This window comes from Rhodnius prolixus, unplaced genomic scaffold (genome assembly GCF_049639745.1).
Source record: "Rhodnius prolixus isolate KJV_2025 unplaced genomic scaffold, Rpr scaffold_6, whole genome shotgun sequence".
Taxonomy (NCBI): domain Eukaryota; kingdom Metazoa; phylum Arthropoda; class Insecta; order Hemiptera; family Reduviidae; genus Rhodnius; species Rhodnius prolixus.
The window spans coordinates 33,596,106-33,616,063 of NW_027411634.1; the positions used below are offsets into that span (position 1 = coordinate 33,596,106).

The 19,958-nt window shown below is 34.6% G+C and overlaps 1 protein-coding gene and 2 long non-coding RNA genes across 6 annotated transcripts in view; 1 reads left to right on the forward strand and 2 right to left on the reverse strand.

Annotated features, from left to right (window-relative positions):
- The window catches only part of LOC141460300 (nucleolysin TIAR), a 1,257,025-nt gene that overhangs the window by 1,140,045 nt on the left and 97,022 nt on the right, over positions 1–19,958 (reverse strand). The gene's annotated exons all lie outside the window — the stretch shown is intronic.
- LOC141460302 (uncharacterized) overlaps positions 1–19,958 on the forward strand; it is a 426,050-nt gene that overhangs the window by 59,147 nt on the left and 346,945 nt on the right. The gene's annotated exons all lie outside the window — the stretch shown is intronic.
- LOC141460301 (uncharacterized) lies at positions 10,036–18,799 on the reverse strand. The gene is made up of 2 exons (XR_012461848.1): positions 18,236–18,799; positions 10,036–10,269 (listed from the first exon to the last, which is right to left on the reverse strand). It is a non-coding gene; the product is annotated as an uncharacterized lncRNA (long non-coding RNA).

The following is a 19,958-nucleotide window of genomic DNA, read 5'->3' on the forward strand; positions in this document are numbered from 1 at the left end:
GATGGATTTGATTCAGCTACTTTTCTGGAACAAGTAAACAGAAATAAAAATATCTAATTTTTTAAAAACGATCACCGTAGCTCTTTTAGTAATAATGTGGTTTCCGCTTGTACATTTAGTTGGGTTAAAGCGAGTGGGATAACTCCAGCAATAAGCTCAGGACGATCCCTGCACTGCTAACTGCACCGTGGGGACCTCCTTATCGAGCCTAGTTTCATTTAATTTCAAATTAAATATCTCCAAAGATACCAGCTAATCTATATAATAAACTGCACTAAAAGATATAGATTTAATTTAATTAAATTGTTTGTTTTTTCCACTTTATATATTTTCAGCTGTAATTAAATAAAGCACTCATTATTACACTAAATCAGCAATAACACCCGCCATTACCCTAGGGCTGTTTTTGGGTATTTGAAGGAAATGTCCATGTTAATTGTCGAGTAGGTTGGCAAAAATTTAAATACCGAACTTTTTTTTAATCTGATATGTTTCTGTTCCAAAAAAAATTTAATTGATGCAAAGAACTTAACTTTTCATTGTTTCGCTGAAACTACGCGGTTAAATTAGGTGTAAATTGGTTCTAATTGTCTGTAATTTGGTACCATGTGTTGAAGTTGTATTTAATAAATATGAAAGGTTGGAAATAGAGCGTTTTTACGCAAAAACGGATCTAAGAATATGAAATTTAAACAGAAAATATAAGGAAACGTTACTTTAGAAATTACTTTGAATGATCTGTACTATCGTAAGGCTTTACTCTAATAAGTTAAATTTAAGCTACGATATATAGTGTTACTGGGTTCGATCCCCGGTCTATGGATTGGATTTTGTTTAATGGTTTGTAAGAGAAATTTATGGTAAAGTAAGTTTGCTAGTCGCCACCGTCCACTGCACCTAATTTGGCAGTTGGACGTAAAGGCCTACCTGAAAAAAATAGGCATTACTTTACCAAATAATCTTCCAAGGTTTCCTGGTCCTGAGATTTCCTTAGAATGCCTCAGGTGGTTAGCTGGAATTGAAGGGTATATGCACTCCTTAGAAAACTCCTAACTTCCTGTATCGTGTTTGGAAAAGAACAAAACAGATAACGGCTTTGTTAGGAGGAGGTGCTTTAACACCAGGATGTGATTGAACCAGTTTCAACAGCTCCCCTCTATTCCAGTAATTTGTCTGAAAGAGCCTGTTTAACTCAATTTGTGTCAACCATCCTCAGAAAAGGTGGGAAACGTTAAGGGATGTTGCGGATGGTGCCAAAGAATTGTTAAACCAAACTGCCAGAGAACCTGTCTGAATTCTAAATTCTATCACCAGCGGGGGGATGCTATATTGTGATTGGTCTAAACTGGCACCAATGGGGGATAAAATAGATCTAATTTAAGGTGCAAAATAGCCAATCAAAAAATAAATAACCAAAAAATCCATCAGTATTGGATAATTAGTGTGCCTCACTGATTGAAAGTTACTTTTGAGTGAACCTCCAGTTCTTTCAGTCTCAACAGAATATAAAAATTACAGTAAATTCTTTATTATCAAATATTTAAAGAGCCTATTTAAAATTTTATATAAAAAATTGTCTAAAAATCTATTTTATTTCCTTCGCACTTACAAATGTAATCCAGTAATTTTTGGTTTCAATCACAATGGTTTCAAAACTATTCTCTAACTTTCAGCTTAAGTACAAAGAAAATGAATTATTACAACTGCATATATATTAATTATTACAGATTACTACTAGATGCTGCTTGCAATTACTACAGAATTACTTTGCCTTTATAGGTAAGAAAGCTGATTAGTTAAATTCTGTGCATCAATGTATCCATTAAAGGAAGTCTTTGATGAGAGCACTATTTAGATTGAATAAAACATTATTACAGACAGCCAGCTGGTGTAATTTACCAGCTCTCTGACTTTACAGTCCTGTCTTTGTGATGGAATCATTTTGATTGGAAATACTATTAAAAGGGGTAACAAATATTTACTTCTTCTTGCACCATTTTTTTGGTTTTAATGAATATAAAACAGCATTATAGAGGCTGAAAATAATTGCAGCTAGTTTTAAAAAGTAAAAACAGCACTTGTGCCTTACAACAAAATAAACAAATTTATATCAAATCAGTTCTTTCTGTTGGCAAACTACTGGATATTCTTTGACGATGAATTCATTTAACTGCTTTATTGTCATTATTTTTTTGTATAAATATTAATATTTCATATAATTATTATTGCCTTGCTGCACTGAAAGGTGGTTCTTACCCTGTCAGTGCCGAATAAACCCCGCTCCGCCCTTATCACTCGCTGATAGTGTGAACCAGTTTTTAAACATGCTGATATAACCAGTATAAACCTTTAGTGAATGGAGTTCTCAAAAAGGACAGACAAAAAATAAGATCTACTTAGAGGATAATGCCAAGTAAAAGTAGCTCCAGCAAAAATTGGGTCCATTCCAACATAAGAGCAAAAAAAAAATCCAATAGATCCCTTGACCCTTAACGATAGCCCTTATGCGCAGAAAGGAGTCGTTATAAGAAGGGCTAATCCATTGCTTCTTCCAAACGTCAGTGTACTTTTTCCCTACTTAATAAATTGAGTTGCTAAATAACTTTTTCTTTATTTTGTATGAATACAAAAATTCAAGTAATATGGCACCTGGAAACCCTAAAAATATAAGATAATTGCGTCATTAGAACAGAGATAAGATAATTGTGTAAATCAAAATAGAGAAGAATCACAGAACAATTTACATTGGCACTTCGTGAAAAAGAAAAAAAAACGTACCGAAAAACGTGGCACTTCTAATTGAAAAGAACTGTAGTCACGATTGCAATAACTCCTATTACTATGAGGAAGAGATTACATTAATAAATTAATACTACTTTGTTAATGTTAACTTACTGTTAAGCTCCAAAATTTCGCCAACTAAACGTAGAAAAGAATATGTTCTGTAGTTCATACAGAGTGGGATAACAATGATCCAACTGTCCTAACAATTTAATAAAAAAATAGTTGAGATCGTTAACAGCTAGTCATGACTTTAAAACTTACTAGAGAGAGCTAAACTATTCCTGTTAACAAAGGATTCGAACGTAGGAGGAAGTCCTTTATTCTCCAATAAACTAGTTTAAAACACCCAACAACAACAATACTGGGTTAAACTGAAGTCCGGTACTTTGTAAAGTGTAAAAACTGAACTAGATTATACCTTCCATAGAATTGTGCCATAGTTTTAATAGTGCTGACTAATAGTGCCACTTTTCACTGTTAAAAAGTGTTGGTAATTTGTAACATTTTCAGTTCCTAAACCAAGTACTCTTAAATTCAAGTTATTTTATGTTCAACCAGTTTACATTTCTTGTCCTAAGCTTTACTTTACAAAATTGCCTTAGAGGAATAGTCAGTTCTTTTATTGCCTTACTTTGCAATATAGGCTTTTACAATTACACAATTCAACATTTATGAATGCTCATCCTAAAAAGAAACCTATGCCTAAAAACAGATCCCTGCTTTCTTATAAAATGCAGAAAGCATTTGAACTTGATCTTTAAAGTTCATTTCATTATCACATTTAGAAATAAGTCTTCTTTATACTTCATTTTCTAATAAATATTGCAGCCTTTTCAGTCTTCCATTGGTAAAATTTCAAGTACTTCATATTTCATATTTTTAGGCTAGATAAGCATAAAATTCTTTTAGTACAGTAAAAAGTTTAAAGGCGGCCGAAAGTAAATCAACACCATATGATCATATTGTAAAAATTAATAATTATAAATTTGGAATGCCCAAGTAAGCTTAATCTAAAGCTCTGAACTTAAACCAAAATTGGTGCAGAATAGTTGTATTGTGGAGGGACATCTTTTGATATTGTGTACAGCAAATGTAACACAATGTACTGAGAGTACTTTGTAGTTGCCCACTCACTTATTGTCGCGGAAAATAGGAAGAAATGCTGGCAGGAGAGATAGAATAGAATAGATTAAATTAGGGCGTCCTCAAGGGCTACGCCACTGCGACCCCTTTGGATCTATTGTGGCTCCCCTGCTTTAGAGTTCGCCCTCCAGACCTGTCCTTTTTAAGACTCTTGATGCTGGAGAGCGACTCCTGGGTAAAGCTTGGTTTTTCCTCCCCGAGAAGTAATATCCTTAGCCATACAAGCCCCTCACACTGACACAACACGTGCAGTGCCGTTTTCTCTTCTTCCTGACAGAACCTACAAAGGCTTGGCAGGAGAGATAACATTCTATCTAACATGGTTTTGAGAAAAAATTTAAAAGGAATGAAATGAAGAAAGAGGGAAAACCCAAATATGTCAAAAATCACACTCAAGTTAGCGAAAAATAAGCCTAGAAGAAGGTGACTGGTTAGGCTTGTGTTTTTAGTGGCCCAAAATAAGGCACGAAGTATTGGAAGAAAGTCCAATTAACTTCAATTGATAGAAAGATTTAAGGAAAAAGAACTCTCCCAAGCAAATGTGTCGTGGCTTCGGCAGCAATGGAGATATTTTTAATTAGAAGTTTTAGTCAAGGATCTGTAGGGATTCAGCAAAAAGCTTACAGCAAAGTGGAAAGAATATGTGCAAAGAAGTTGCCAATTGGAGAAATAGCGACAGCAACCTCTTAGAAAAGGATGGAATGGAAATTACAAGTGAAGGAACCCGTTCAGCAAGGAAAGTGACAAAAAAGAAGTTACAATTTGAGCAATTCAGCTCAAGTCATGATAGTTTTATTACCTTTGTTCTAGAATCGCCGCCATTGTAGTTTGGAGTTACTGTTTGTTTTTACAACAGTTCAGTAAAAAAGGTCAATATGCTATTGTGAGCAACTTACATTATGTTCGGATGTAAAATGTTTGTTTTAAAAGTAAATCTTAAATGATCTTATCTCTTTTTTTGATACTGTTTGTTTTATTTTGTTTCAGCTTCTTTTTTTCTTATACGTATAAAACCCATCTCACTGAAGGTGGAGAAGAGAATTTGAAGTTTTTTTTGGAAGCAGAACTATGTAACTGTTAACATAATTCCTTAAAAAAAAAAAAGCTGTAATTTAATGCAGTCGAAAAAATACTTTTAGAGCTATAAGAAATTGAAGTAGGAAATCATAGAAACAGCAAATCATCACATTTTATGAAGAATGAATGGAAATCATTGACCAAAAATGTTCAACGACCAAAAGGAAAGAAATAACCTGATCTCTGAATGGACTACAGCTCAATATTACAGGCATCAATGCCCAAGTAATTCACTTTTTTAGGATAACCAATTGGATGAACTATTTAAAGGAAATTTGTCCAGGTTGTTGACCACGAATTACCAGTAAATTTAACCAAGTTTGGGTAGAAAAGGATTTCGCTTAGGTGGTATATATACTTAAAATTGGAACTTAGAAAGATATTCTATATATTTACACGTATGTAGATTTTAGACTCGGAACACCCAAGTATTTTGATATGTTAAAGATAAGATGGTAAAACAAGAGCAACTCGCTGTTTCTTTCCTTTCTGTTTTAGATTCATTGGTAGGAGAATTCAACTAATCAGCTTTCTCATCTAAATAGTAAAACTAATTTAGTAGTTAATAGTAATTAGGATCTGGTGGACTGTAGTATGAAAAAACATTAAGAGTTGTACTGGTTTCGTTTTGCCAGCTTCAGCTGAAATAATTAAAGAAAAGTGTTTGAACAGCTGAACTAAGATATTATAAAAAAACTTGGACTTCTCTTGCTCTCTGTTAATATCAAGCAGCGTATTACAACTATCTTTAACCCAATCTTTAATCGCAAACATTCAATAAAAGACAATCTTTCTTAGATTTCAGTTAACAAACTGTTAAAAAGTACTTCTTGGTGTTAAAAGAAAAAAAATCAAATACGGCATTTTAACAGAAACTTGAAAAAAATCAAAGCAGCTTTTTAATTAAAAATCGCTGTTCCTGTTTTTGGTTTTTTGTGCTTTTTAAATAATCATCAATTATAATCAAGGAAAATCTTTATTAACTAACAATGTCCTGCTGTAAAATTCTTGTCCCGAATTATAGATAATCTTCTTTAGAACATAAGGAGCTTATGTCTTTGTATAATGGATTAAAACCGAGGTGTTTTAATACCGAATTGAGACAAAATAATTCAATGTTATTTTTTAATTACATTTTGGAATTTCTTTGCCAATTACGCTGATTTTTGAAGGTAAATTTTATAGTGTGATTGATTGGCGGCAACAATTACGAGTTTGTCAAATTCTTGACATTGAAATAGTTTAGGAGATAATGGAAGCAAGACTATTCATAGTTTAATGTTGGTCTTTATTCCTCTTTTACCACTATACCGGTGTCGAGGCCCTTCAGAACTTCGCCCCTATCCTGTGCCATCTCTTTTCTTCATCTCCAGTCCTCTTCCTTGGAAACCCTGTTTGAACATCCTGTTCCTTAATTCTCCTTGGTCTTCCTCTCTTCCTGGAACCTGTCACTCTGGTTTCAAATACTCTCCTCCGCTAGACTTCCTTCCTCCATTCTCATAACATTGCCAAACCAACGCAGCTATGGCTGGTTGCTAGAATCTCTGCTGTAGGCCTTTTATACCTTTTTGTGATGGTGCAGGACTCTCTGATTCATAGTTTAATATAGGTCCTAAATTTATGTCTCGATATCTCTCTTCACATACATCGGATCACTGTGAAATGTAGTTCTCTTATAGACTACGTATATCATCCTCCATGAAGGAGTAAAAAATTAGCTCTACTTCTTTATTAGTCTAACAGACCCTTATGCTGGCCACTTCATTTATAATATTTTTTTGTTATAATTATGATAAATCACATATATGTACATGCATGTTAAAGTAGAAAAAGACAAAGTTAGAGTAGGCTACTGTCTTGAATTCGTCTTACCGAAATATTCGAGAGCACAAATAACACACAGTTATAACAAGTAGATTATTCAACAACAATTATTGATTTCTCGATTGTAATTTAATTTAGACCTCCTAATTTTACTTATAGTAAAATACTGGAATAATTAGCTGTCCTAAAAATATGCATATCTTATTTACTTTATATTACATATATACAACATTGTGGGATGAATACCTAGATTGAGAATGTAATTGAAGAAAACTATGTTACTTGCGATAAAGCCAGATAATTATTATAAACGTTTGACTACTTCATAAAATAACAATTACTTTAATCGAAGAATGAACTTAAACCGACGATTTTTGAAAATCATTGATGTATGTTGGTGAAGTTTCTTTTAAAAAAAAGTTTTGAATTTTTTAGCCTCATAATTTTTTTTTATTTTTTGTAACGTTTTTCTTTTTAACCTGTAATTAATAGTTTGATTATTATAGATAACTAGATATTACAGTCAATCTACAGTGCTACTTGAACATATGTTTAGTAGATGAAAATGGCCAGCATAAGGGTCTGTGACATCTAATAAATTCTAAAAAATAACTTATTAATGAAAATTAATGAGTAGAATTACTTAAATATTGATGAAGTATTAATGAAATGTTGGGTACTTGCTGATTTGTGTACCTTTTGGCGTTTAATCAACCCTTATACTTAACATTTTAAACTGTAAGTTTTTGTTAAGGTTAGTCTATGAGATAATGGCAGCTAGAATTTGCTTGGTTCTAAACACGGCCTAAATTTTTCACTCAATATCTTGTGCTTCACATTCATCAGACATGTTTGCAATCTTATACACTTAAGGATGATACAAATCTGTATATAATTGGGGCTAACTTCTTTCCTTTAGCTTAGACTAATATCCAGACCTTCAAAGAAGCACATCTACATGAAATTCTGAATCGGTTCATACATTTAGGTGCTACGTTGTTTACAATAAAGGCAAAACAACAAGAACAATTTTGGATAATGCCGTTTTTGCCCAATTTTGGCATCGTTTTTCTCAATAACTAACGAAATCTTCGATGCCTCAAAAAAAAATTACAGTTATAAAGGAGTATTTTCCCAATATTTTAAAGAAAATTTGGAAATTTTATTTTTTACAGAAAAAGAGAAAAAAAAAATGGTCAAAGTTGGGTGTTTTTCAACGTTACGCTTTTTCGTACACTTTTTGACGATCAACCCTTATACAACTGTCCTACCGGACAGTTTTAATTGATGGTTTTAAGATTCAGAATTCTTTGAGAGGAATTCGTTTGTATGTTACCTGCTGCATCAATACATATACTATATTTATAAAAAAAAGATCAATCGATTACTTGTGTAATTGATCTTGTAATTGAAAAGAGGAATTCGTTTGTATGTTACCTGCTGCATCAATACATATACTATATTTATAAAAAAAAGATCAATCGATTACTTGTGTAATTGATCTTGTAATTGAAAAGAGGAATTCGTTTGTATGTTACCTGCTGCATCAATACATATACTATATTTATAAAAAAAAGATCAATCGATTACTTGTGTAATTGATCTTGTAATTGAAAAGAGGAATTCGTTTGTATGTTACCTGCTGCATCAATACATATACTATATTTATAAAAAAAAGATCAATCGATTACTTGTGTAATTGATCTTGTAATTGAAAAGAGGAATTCGTTTGTATGTTACCTGCTGCATCAATACATATACTATATTTATAAAAAAAAGATCAATCGATTACTTGTGTAATTGATCTTGTAATTGAAAAGAGGAATTCGTTTGTATGTTACCTGCTGCATCAATACATATACTATATTTATAAAAAAAAGATCAATCGATTACTTGTGTAATTGATCTTGTAATTGAAAAGAGTGTATTTGGTAAAAGTTAAATTATTATTATTGACTGCTTTGAATCAAGAAAACATGCTTCCATGCATAAAAAATAAGTTAGTTCAAGACTTCTAGAGTTATACAGGAGAAAGTACCAAGCGTAAATCAAGTTAAAGTAATGATCTGCTCGGTTTATTAAAAGATATTTTAAATTAATTAAATAAAAGAACAATACAACTGCATTTAACGTGCAGCGTTTAAAAAAATAAAAAGGAAATTGTAATTTCTTTTTATTTAAATGCTTCGACTATGAAGACAAAGTCTGAGTGGTTGAGAAATAAAAGAAAAACGAGAAAAAAGAGAAGAGACTCGAGATCTGTAAATGTTTCCTTCCCTCATTAACACATGGAAGGAATGGGGATGGTTGAAGTAATAGGAGAAAGGGAGAATTACACAAAAGGATGAATGGAAACAAAACAGAGTGCATTAAAGGAATTAAAACAGAAACTTGGAGGCCTGCACGAAGGACAGACAGGTCCCGCCACAGCCATAGGAATTAGAAAACCGTATTTATTTTCTCTACTTTCCATCCCGCCCTTGGGTACTTTTAAGTGAGTTAAAAAAGAAAGCAGAAAGATCTTTTTAAAAATTAGAACAGCGACAGAATTCTTCTTGCAGCAAGGAGCACACGCATCAGTGCACCCCGTATTACGAGGTTTTCGCTGTTAATTATTTAATCGCTTATCAAATGGTAAGTTCTCTTTCTTTAAAGCAAAAAATTATTCTTAAATGAATTGAATAAACATTATCCGAGGGAGTAAGTTGTTTGTGTGAGAGTAACGGGTAAACAGTTCATGTTGATTCTATTCTTACAATAAAGACACCAGCACAATCGCCCAGGGGAAGTTTTCGAGTACTGAAGAAGGCGTTTCTAGTGGAGAACAGCGGACTACTGATTACTTAGTCAATTCGCTGTAAGTACGGGAAATGGGGGTAAGAACAAAAAAGAAAAAAAAGTGGGTGTATCAGCCCTATTTAGGGCTACGGCTGGAAACGTTTTCCTAGGGAGAAGTGATAAAAAAAATCCCTCAAAAGGGGCGACAGACTTTTAATTGCTCTACCCATTAGCAATAATATATATACTTTTTTCTATCCCTTTGTCAGCGGGAAGGGTTGCAATCGTGAGCTTTTTTAATTTCTTTCGAGATCCTACGAATGTACCCAAAAAAAAAAATTGACTTTTTTGACTAGCTGTCCTTCATACAAGAAGTACCCACTAGAATTTCCACACTTTTAGCTGCTTTTTCTATAAACTTTGCACAGATAGATAGATAAAAATCTTTATTTCACAAACAAAATACATACATTTATACATTGGAGTGCCAGTTAAGTACTATAACTTACAGACATAGTTTCCGTACAATGAAAAACCCCTAGCTTATAAGAAAGATTTCAATTCAGGGAGTCCTTAACTCTCCTGTGTGCCTGTGCACCGTGTTCAAACTACAGTCCCCCCCTATTAGTCTGCAGAGGTGGTTGTGACTTTGTTTCACACTTACTGAAAAAAAAAAAAAAAAACCATTAGCGAGGTACTTAATGTAGTGTTCTACATAGTCCATGTTGGTGTTAGAGTGTGTAAGTCTATAATACGTGTGTAGCGGGTGGGAAGTTGTCACAAGCCTGAGGAATTTATTTTTGGCATGATCTGTCAGCGAAACGATATTGGATGGACAGGTCAGACTCCAGGAGGGACAAGAACAAAGTAACATAGGCCTAACCAATACCTTGTTAAACTTAGCTTATAGGCGCCACGGTAGCCGAGCGGGTTAAGAGGCGAGACCTGCAAAGCTAATATGCATTGTAGTACTGGGTTCGATTCCCGGTCTTAGGCCTTGGATTTTATTTAATGGTTAATAAAAGAAATTTACAGTAAAGTACGTTTGCTAGTCGCCTCAGTCCACGACACCTAATTGGTAGTTGGACGTTAAGCCCCGCCTGAAAAAATAGGAGATTACTTTACTTTTACTTTTTTTCTTTACTTAAACTTAGCATAATCATTGCTCTAACATAGATCAAGATATTCTGCTTTAATTTTTTTGCAGCAAAAAATTGATTATAGGCACTTTTGCAAAAAAAAAGGTTGGTGATTACACTTTTTTTCTTTCCAAGTGTAAATTTAATGTAAGGAATAGATCGATTGTTTTCATTACAAAAAAAGTCCCCTTAATAGAATGTTCCTCTATAACTTTCTCCTATAGAAGTTACAGATATAATTAGTACACTAAGTACACACTAAGCGTAGAAACTGTATTTCAGAAAATGAAACACTGAAAATCTCTTTTGTAAAGTGATACTTCCTCCAGATAGGCCAAAACCTTATTAGTGGACATCCTCTGTTAAAATTCACAATTAATTAACATTTAATTCAATTTAAATTTTGAATTAATTGCATTTTTATTTTTTTAATTTAGACCGTGGGCTTAGACAAAATCAATAGTGAATAGGTGGGCTCGTATTTCTCTATGTTTATCTGTTGAAATCCGATTGCCTAGTATTGATTTGGAAAGTACATTAATTTGATCAAGTATAGAAAAGTTGGATTGGAGATTTTTTAACTCAAAACTTTCAATTTCAATGTAAATTACATAAAATCTTTTAGAAAACTTCTTTCAGTATAATCTATGGCATGAAACACAAGTCTCAAGACAAGAGATTTCATTTACGAGCTGAAAATACAAGACTATTTTGATAGATTATGTGTTTGGAGAACTGTTGTCCTACAATTTGGTTTTGTAATGAGCACCTTTATATGGGATTTTTCTGTTGGGGAAATATTATTTAGCATTGCATTTTTAGGGTTTATTTAGGAGTCAATCTTGACAAACGATTCCACAAGGAACCTTCATGCCAGACTCAAACGAACTCAACTGAATCGTAGAAAGAAACTATTAGACAAACGCTCCAAACTCACTTTGCGCAACAAACGACAACTAACAACACTCTGCTAGCTCCAGTATGGACTTAAGGACTATACGGGACTACCAAACGCACAAACCTCAATTGCATTCAGTGCTAACAGTCCAAAATCCCACTTACCACAGTCAATGCTCTCTTTTGCATTTCAAACCTCACCATATCAACTTGAAAATTCCCTTCTTTTCCGCTAAAGCTAAACTCCATTAACTGAAACTTCATTCCAAAACTATCCTCTTATTCAAATCCACTTATCCAAGCTCTCTTAACGTTAACTCTTCCCACAAACCCTGCTAGACGTTTGAGGTGCCGCTAATCGTGCGACCATCTGAATTTCAGTAGCATTTCCAAACGCCTTGTGGGTCTATTATGGCTGGCACCAAACCAACGCATATACTTCATGTACATTTCATCCTTTGTATTTATTGTACTAGCTGTAAACTAGTCAAATTCTTAACCCTTTTCAGCTCGATGATGCCATATTGCATCACTAGTTTAAAATGTATTATTTGCATGCTTAATTTTGGCCAAATGATACAATTGGCATCATTTTAGTTTTCTTTCATGTCTGTTGAGGCAGCACAAGTCGTGATTTTTACATTTTTGTCTGCATTTTTTTAGTATAATAAATTGTTCCGGAAAGGGTTAAATTAAACAAATGAATACGCAAAGAAAAGTAAAAAAACAAAAGTGTGCACACTCGTAAACGACTTCCTTTAAAAGCGTTCTCAATAACAGTATCCATTGACTTCCGGGCAGTCCGGTCTTAATAATATCAGCATTAAACCACTTCCTCCTCTATTTCTTGAATATTTATTATTTCCTTTATCTGGTAAATGAGGAAATCACATTTACCTGTAATTACAACTTTTCTGGCAGTCTGTTAAGCAGCGTAGTGAAGTTTAGCCTAAATCATCTAAATGAAGGTGGTCGCGACAGCAGAAGAGTTAGTGGACAGAATCTGGGTGAGCAAAAGTAACTTCTAGCCTATTTAAAAGGCTCGAGTAAGATTACTTAGTTTGCGATGACCACGAAGCTCAGGCTATGACAAACTCATGCAACAAATCCTTGGCAAGTCTATGTGAGTCTCTTAGAAATCAATTTTTTCCGACGTTTTCGCCGAGCTAGCGTAAGGACACTGTCCGAAAATAGATCCTGGCTTTTACACGGCCGAAATTAGGTGTTGTTTCATAAGGAAACAGCGGGCATGTTAATTAATATTTGCGAAATATATTGGCAACGTCTAACAATTAACAGTTTTGAAAGGGTGGCACTTAGCCTCCTGTGTGGGTGTCAGAGAGACCTTCAGGTTCAGTCAGCAAAATAAGGGAAGCTTCTGAAAAAATATCTCTCCTCTCCTTCCACAGGACAGAACTTCCACAGAATCAAAACTTTTCCTAGTGTAACGTAATCATGTTATAGAGTTAAGGTAGTAAGGTTCTCTTCTATCCTCCGCTCCTTATTTCCAGGACAACATTTTCAACAACACGACAACTTCATCATAACGTCTAAAGCCGGAGGGGGTTTTCCAGACAAATTTACGAAATACATGTCACGCTCATTCTGCCAAGGAGGATTGTTACTTCTACTTGGTGCCTTCTCAGTCCCGCCTCCCTTAGCACTGGGAGTATATGTTGCTGTTACCTTAATACCACTCACCCAGGAAAAGGTGAAAGTTTCCCACCCTAATACCGCCCGCCTTCCAACTAACGATAACAAGCCTTCAGCCATTTGAAAAGTAGGTCCTTCTGTAAATGACAATATGTCAATTAAGGTGGAAAAAAGGAAATAAAAATCATTTATACAAAAATTTCGAGTTAGTTTTTCCAAGAAGTTAGATGTCTAATGGAAAACACTCTTATAATTTTCACTTAGCGCAATTCAGATGATGAAATTTTCTTGAAAAATCATTTTCATCGCTGTCCTTACTTTAAGTAGCTGAAGATCAAAAATAATTGTTTCTGTGAAAAAGATTCTATCGTTTTACTGTAACGATCTAACAGTTTCAGTAAATATGAGAGAACCTTCATCTACTTTTACCTACCTACCCCATGGCGCTACGGCCCTACAAGAACCTGGACCTCCTCCAGCACTTTTTGCCATTCAGCTTCTTCGTAGGCGTGCCTCTACCATAATCTCCTCCACACTATCTCAAACGAGGGCTCCCCTCTGTTACGGCTTCCTCCTGGCTTTCCCATCCAAAAGTTTCCTTGGAATTCTGTTTTATGGCATTCTTTCGACATCTCCAAGCCACCTTATCCTGGTTCTTCCTGATATCAGATCTGATTCCCCGAACATCTGCCGAAGCTCTTCATTTTTTTTTCTAATTCTCCAGCGCCCACTTTCGCAGACGTAATCCAAATATTCGTCGAAGTACTTTTCTTTCTCATATTGTTACGAATCTTCATCTACTTCTGCAGACTCTAAATCCAGAATTAAGAATAGACCAATAATCTCTCCTCTTAAAAACAAAATTAAATAAGTGCCATCTATTAAATGGTTTCTTTTACTGTTACACCAGCTGCAATAAGTTAACACTGATTGCACTGAATATGCACTCTTCAACATGCTCAGGCAACACTCCCAACTGCAGAGCGGGTTGCTCTCGACACTCGATGAAGAAATCTCGAGGCCACTAGACCATGGAAGGGTTATCTGGGATGGTACGGTGATGAGAACTGGCGGACCAAGAGATTAGAGTGGTATTACAGGGATTGGTAGATTTTCTTTTAAAGGAATCGGGCTACTAGATTGAAGAAAGGAATTTCAATGTCTTCTGAGGATGTTAAATTGAAAAAGTAGATGGTAACCTTTTAGGGAGCCTCTAAATAAAGTTTTTTTAAAAAATTATTATACAGTACTTTACAATAAAGTTCTCATATTAAACAATTAAATAAAATCCAAGGCCAAGACACCGAGAATGGAACCCACTAACCAACAATACATTTTAGCTTTGCAGGTCTAGTATCTAACCGCTCGGCTACCGTGGCGCCTTACCTAGGCGTGTATTCTGTCAATAACTCATTGAATACCAATAAATTAAATACTGAAAACTGAAAAAAAAAAAATATCCTGGATAACTATCGTATTTTGTTAAAATTCATGGAAAAATAAAACAGGAGAAGATAGTGAAATTTGCAAGAAGAGTTCATTGTACCAGAGGAGCATATATTTCATATAAGTCTTTGGCCTATTTCCATATGTAAAGTCCTAATCGGGAGAGGGGCTTAGGTGGAAAAGTCCGTTATTTGCATGATGAAAGTTCCCGTACGCTGCTCCATCGGACCGCCCAGTTCTTACAATAAACTCTTACATTATTCATTCATTTTTACATTATTCTCATCATCATATCTACACACATACATACAAACCCTTCTCCTAAGGATATTTACCGTAATTTTCGCTCTCGATGTAATGTTATCGATTATGTTTTTTAGGGGAAAAAAATTAGCGTATCCAGAAGATAAATAATGCCATATTTTATTTTATTCTTACATTTCTTTTATTTATTTTTTGGTATTTTTACTTAACTTAGTAAGAGAAGGTCCAGAATTTTCTTTAGTCTGATGAAGTGGTCTTTAGTAGTGGTTATGAAGCACGGACTTGTAAGTGGGGGATCCCCAGTTCGAATAGTTAAGTATGTTAGCCATTGTCCAAGGCATCTATATAGTAGTTAAACATTAGGTCTCGCTTGAAAAAACGGACGATTACTTTACTGTACATCGTAGTAATTTCTTACGAACGATTTACAGCTAGAAAGAGGTTAAAATTCTGTGTTTGAAGGTTATGAATAGACCAGAACTTTGGGAATTACTGTGAGACCAGAATTGTGTGACTTTACACCATATCTTCCAGCTAAGAATTTTACAAAATATAGCATATAGAACACTTGAAAAAAAAGAAGAAGATATTAAAATTGCTTTTATAAAACTGAACTACTAAAACTGAACAATAATGCAGGAGATGCGACAAACTATCATGTACGTAAAAGAGGGGGCGATAACAAAAATTTGGAAATCACTGCTGTCAAAATCTCTGGTCAATCTAAGACGAGATACCAAATTTTTCCAGGTTTTCTAAGTTTATCTCATAAATTAAGGACGATCCTGTCTATAACAACTAGCACTGCCCTAGTAATGGGCTGTTTAAGATTAAAAATCATGGCCAGAACTCCGACTTCTTCCAGTGTTTTAAGGCATAAAGACGCCAAAGTTATTACCATCCCACTACTGATTAAGTAAATGGTTATTTGCCCTTAAAATCTTATTATTTCGGTCAATCTAGACCAAAATTCTGCCTTTATCCAGTATTACAGACCCAGTCTGTAACATCCAGTCCTGCTCTAGTGAATGGTTTTTGAGATCAAAACTATTCATTTTCGGTCAGTCTAGGCAAAAATTCTGCCTTTATCCACTATTTTTGAAGCGTCTGTTATAAAATAAGGAAGACCCAGTCTGTAACAGCCAACCCTGCTCTAGTAAATGGTTTTTAAGAATAAAATTGTTCATTTTCGGTCAATCTAGGCCAAAATTCTGCCTTTATCCAGTATTTTTGAAGCATCTGTTATAAAATAAGGAAGACCCAGTCTATAACATCCAACCCTGCTCTAGTAAATGGTTTTTGAGATTAAAACTGTTCATTTTCAGTCAATCTAGGCCAAAATTCCCACTTTATCGGAAATACCAATGGTTCTTACTCGAAAAAAGTGACCTCAAAATGGGAAATTCAGCTGAACACCCAAAATGGGAATTTTGGCCGAATGCTAAATAAGCATAGCTCTGCACCCTGTTATGCACTTATCGTATGAAAGTATTTCCTGCCACTTATAAAATATTCAATAAAAAAAAATATATAGAGAGAGAAAAAATGTGTCTACTCCAGTTTCAAGAGAGCGTTAGTAAGCATGGTTTTGTGGAGAGGAGGATGCTGCCAGGGAAGGGGAGATTGTGGAGCAGCGAAACGATTGAATTGGAAGAGAGCGAAGCTGAAACCTGTTTCCCGTTATAAGATTGTTAGAGTATTAGAGAGATGGCTGAAAAAAGGAATCCTACAGGATGAAACGTTCTGTTGTATGTTATTTTCTGTTCTGTTAGAAACGTATGTGCGTGCATAATGCAGGACTGCGCACACCACGGAGAGAGGAGAGAAAAACCGGAATGGCGAGAGAATTTTTGATAAAAGAGTGGGAGATGAGGAGAGACATTTCATAAATATTTTATTGAATTTTATCTTGGAGTTGCCGTCTCCAGCTGCAACATCGCTTTAACTCACCGCCGACACTGTGTACTCTCTAATAAATACACACCTACAAACGGACATGCAGTCTGTATAGAGCGTGACATCTTTTTTTTCCCTCATAGAATTATTAAAGCATTTTCTGTTTTGTATTCTCTCACTAGATAGAAGGAGAGAGTATCGGAAACTCGCAGATTCTCAATTTTGAATTTATAACGAAAGTTCTCAAGTTCCTCTGCGGAAGAAAATTTGTTGGTAAATTGGGTATATGTTAACAAATACATCATAAAAACACGCTGAAAATAGTTCATTTCACAGTTTTAGTTACTAATTGTAAGAAATTAAGCTCTTGTATAAAATCGAAAGCCATCATGTCATTACTGAGCTGCTAGCTTCGTTCATTGGACGGAGCCTGGACCAGTTGATGTCTTCACAATTCTTGAGTATACATTGGCGCACTTCCTTACGGTTTTTCTATGAACTTAAACTTAAGCGAAATAATTTGTATCAATTGAAAGATAAGATTAAAAGATAATATTGACTAACAGTGTGAATTACAAAATTTTTATTTTTGTTTATTTATTATGCAACTGTATCCAACACAACAAGCAAAAGAGATGAGAGATAAGGATAGCGCAAATACACATGCACGTGTATATATGCACTTACATGCACGCACTCATGCATCTGCACCCAGAGACATGAGTGGAGTGAACGACGACCATCCAGTGATGGAATAGTTCGCCACGTTGGCAAGTTTACACTGCAACCATCCTAGGAGGTCGGCGTTATATGTTGAGATGATCGCGTGGCCACCGCCCGCTTTAGTCTGCGCTGTGGATTTGAAGGAAGTGTTGTAGTAGGACATGTTTTGGATCAGAGGGTTGTAATGACTGTGTAGATCTGAGTAGAGTTTTGTGTAGCGAGATTGGGCTATTTCCAGAAACGAGAGGAATATTTAAATCAGAGTGTATTGTGCGATTGGAGACGTAGAAGGGAGCGCTAACTATTGTTCTTATAATTTTAGGACTGTAAAGATTTGAAGTCTGTTGAAGTTCGATTTTTTGGCACTTCCGTAGAGCTGTATTCCGTACGTCCATTTTGGGGCAAGTAGAGCGGTGTTCTGAACGTTTGTCGAGTAGTCTTTTCAACATTTTATACCTCAGATTGAGGCCAATTCGTTTGAGTCTCTTGTGGGGGTTCCAAGTTTGTCAGGATGTAGTCTGAGATATCATACTTGCTTAGTGAATCACAAAACGAATTCTGTTTGCCAAAAATTAATATTGTGTACGTAACATTTCATAATGGAGAATTACCTTCTGTGGAACTCCTTCTTAGCATCCTAAACATTGGCTACGCCACCAAATCCGACTTAATTCACTGATTGCCAAACTTTATGTGTCACGATTCACTTAAAGATTATATATGTGTGCAGGCTAATGTACCTTATAATAACTGTCTTACAATAGCCTGACAGCAACAATTGATAAACGATTTTATGGGCCACATACGAGTGAAAGAAGACACCGATTAATCATTTTGTAACCTCGAATTATTCATTAATAACAAAAAAAAAAAAAAATAGTCAAAATTATATCGCATATGGCTCTGAATTCAGCGCCATCTGAATCTATAGAAATCAATAAGACCTATACTGGCTACACGCTTGCAAATACAAAGCAATAAGCTTGGCTGTTTGTAGCCACAACAGTATTATTAAAGTGAATGCACGTTTGATTTGCATAACAATTAACCATCCATTTGAAATTATTATTTATTCATTGTTAGTTTTCAATATTTGGTGATAATGTGGTCGATAAAGCGTATGAATGTAAGTTAGTTCGTATGTAAATTAGGGAAATGCCAATCATATCCGCAAGTATCCGCACTTCTGCGCCAAATAAATTATTTTCATTCTTTCTACAAACAGCGATTTTATACATATGAAGTTAATATTAATTTAAAAATTTAGTAAGGACAATTTCAACTGATAACATTCAAACAATTTACTCTTTAATTCCATAATTTAAATTAATAAAAAATTCCTGAATGGCTAAAATTCCAAACTTGAACAAATTGCCATGAAATGTAAAGCTATTTTCCTGTTTTCTTGCTTTCGGTTTTTCCACAATTTTTGTGGAATTTCCAAACAAGGGTTTTGTGTGTTTAAGGAAGTAAGTGAAAGTTGGATGGTTGGCAGCAACTACCGTCGTAGTCTTCTTGAAATATTGTTACTTAGTAGTCCACACTCCTATCATCATACCATTTTGGTGATATCAAGAAACTTTTAATTAAATTTCCTAACAATATCTTTACGTAATATATATTTTAATATCATACATATTTTTGTTGTAACTAACATCAAATTGTTATTGTGCCTGACATAATATTCTAGAGAACTTATATACCCAGATTCACTTCATATACCTACAATGTCGTAATATTTGGGAGGTTAGTGTCTCAATTCACAATCATAATTACTGGAGACTTCTCTAAGTGTTTCACTTAATTGGGAAGAGAGGTTATCGCGGAAAAAATTAAGATATTATTCGCAAAGTTCGATAACCGAGTAACAAATGATAAGTAACGAGTAGAGCAGTTACCCAGCGGTACACTCCAAAATATTAGATGGTTAGTCACTCTCTTCACTAGAGAGGAGATCACAAAGCCATTGTCTTTTAAGACGTCTTGTCTGGGTTGTCAGGAAGAGTTCTAGAAGAAAGATTTTGAGCAAGAGGATTTATATGAGATTGCAGGTTGAAGTGGAGTTTTCTGTATCTTGTTTTAGCAACTTCGGTGACAAATAGAATGTTAATGTTAAGTGTGTATAGTCAGGCTGGAGACATAAAATGGAGCGTTTACAATAGTTCGAAGTATTTTAGATTGAAGGGACTGAATCCTTTGGAGATTGAACCCCACAGCTCTATTCCATACGCCCAGATGGGTTTCAAAATAGAAGTATAAATCAGTCTTTTGTTGTCCAGAGAGAGTTTTGATCTATCGTCTAAGAGTCTTTTACGTAAGTAGTCGATAGCGTCT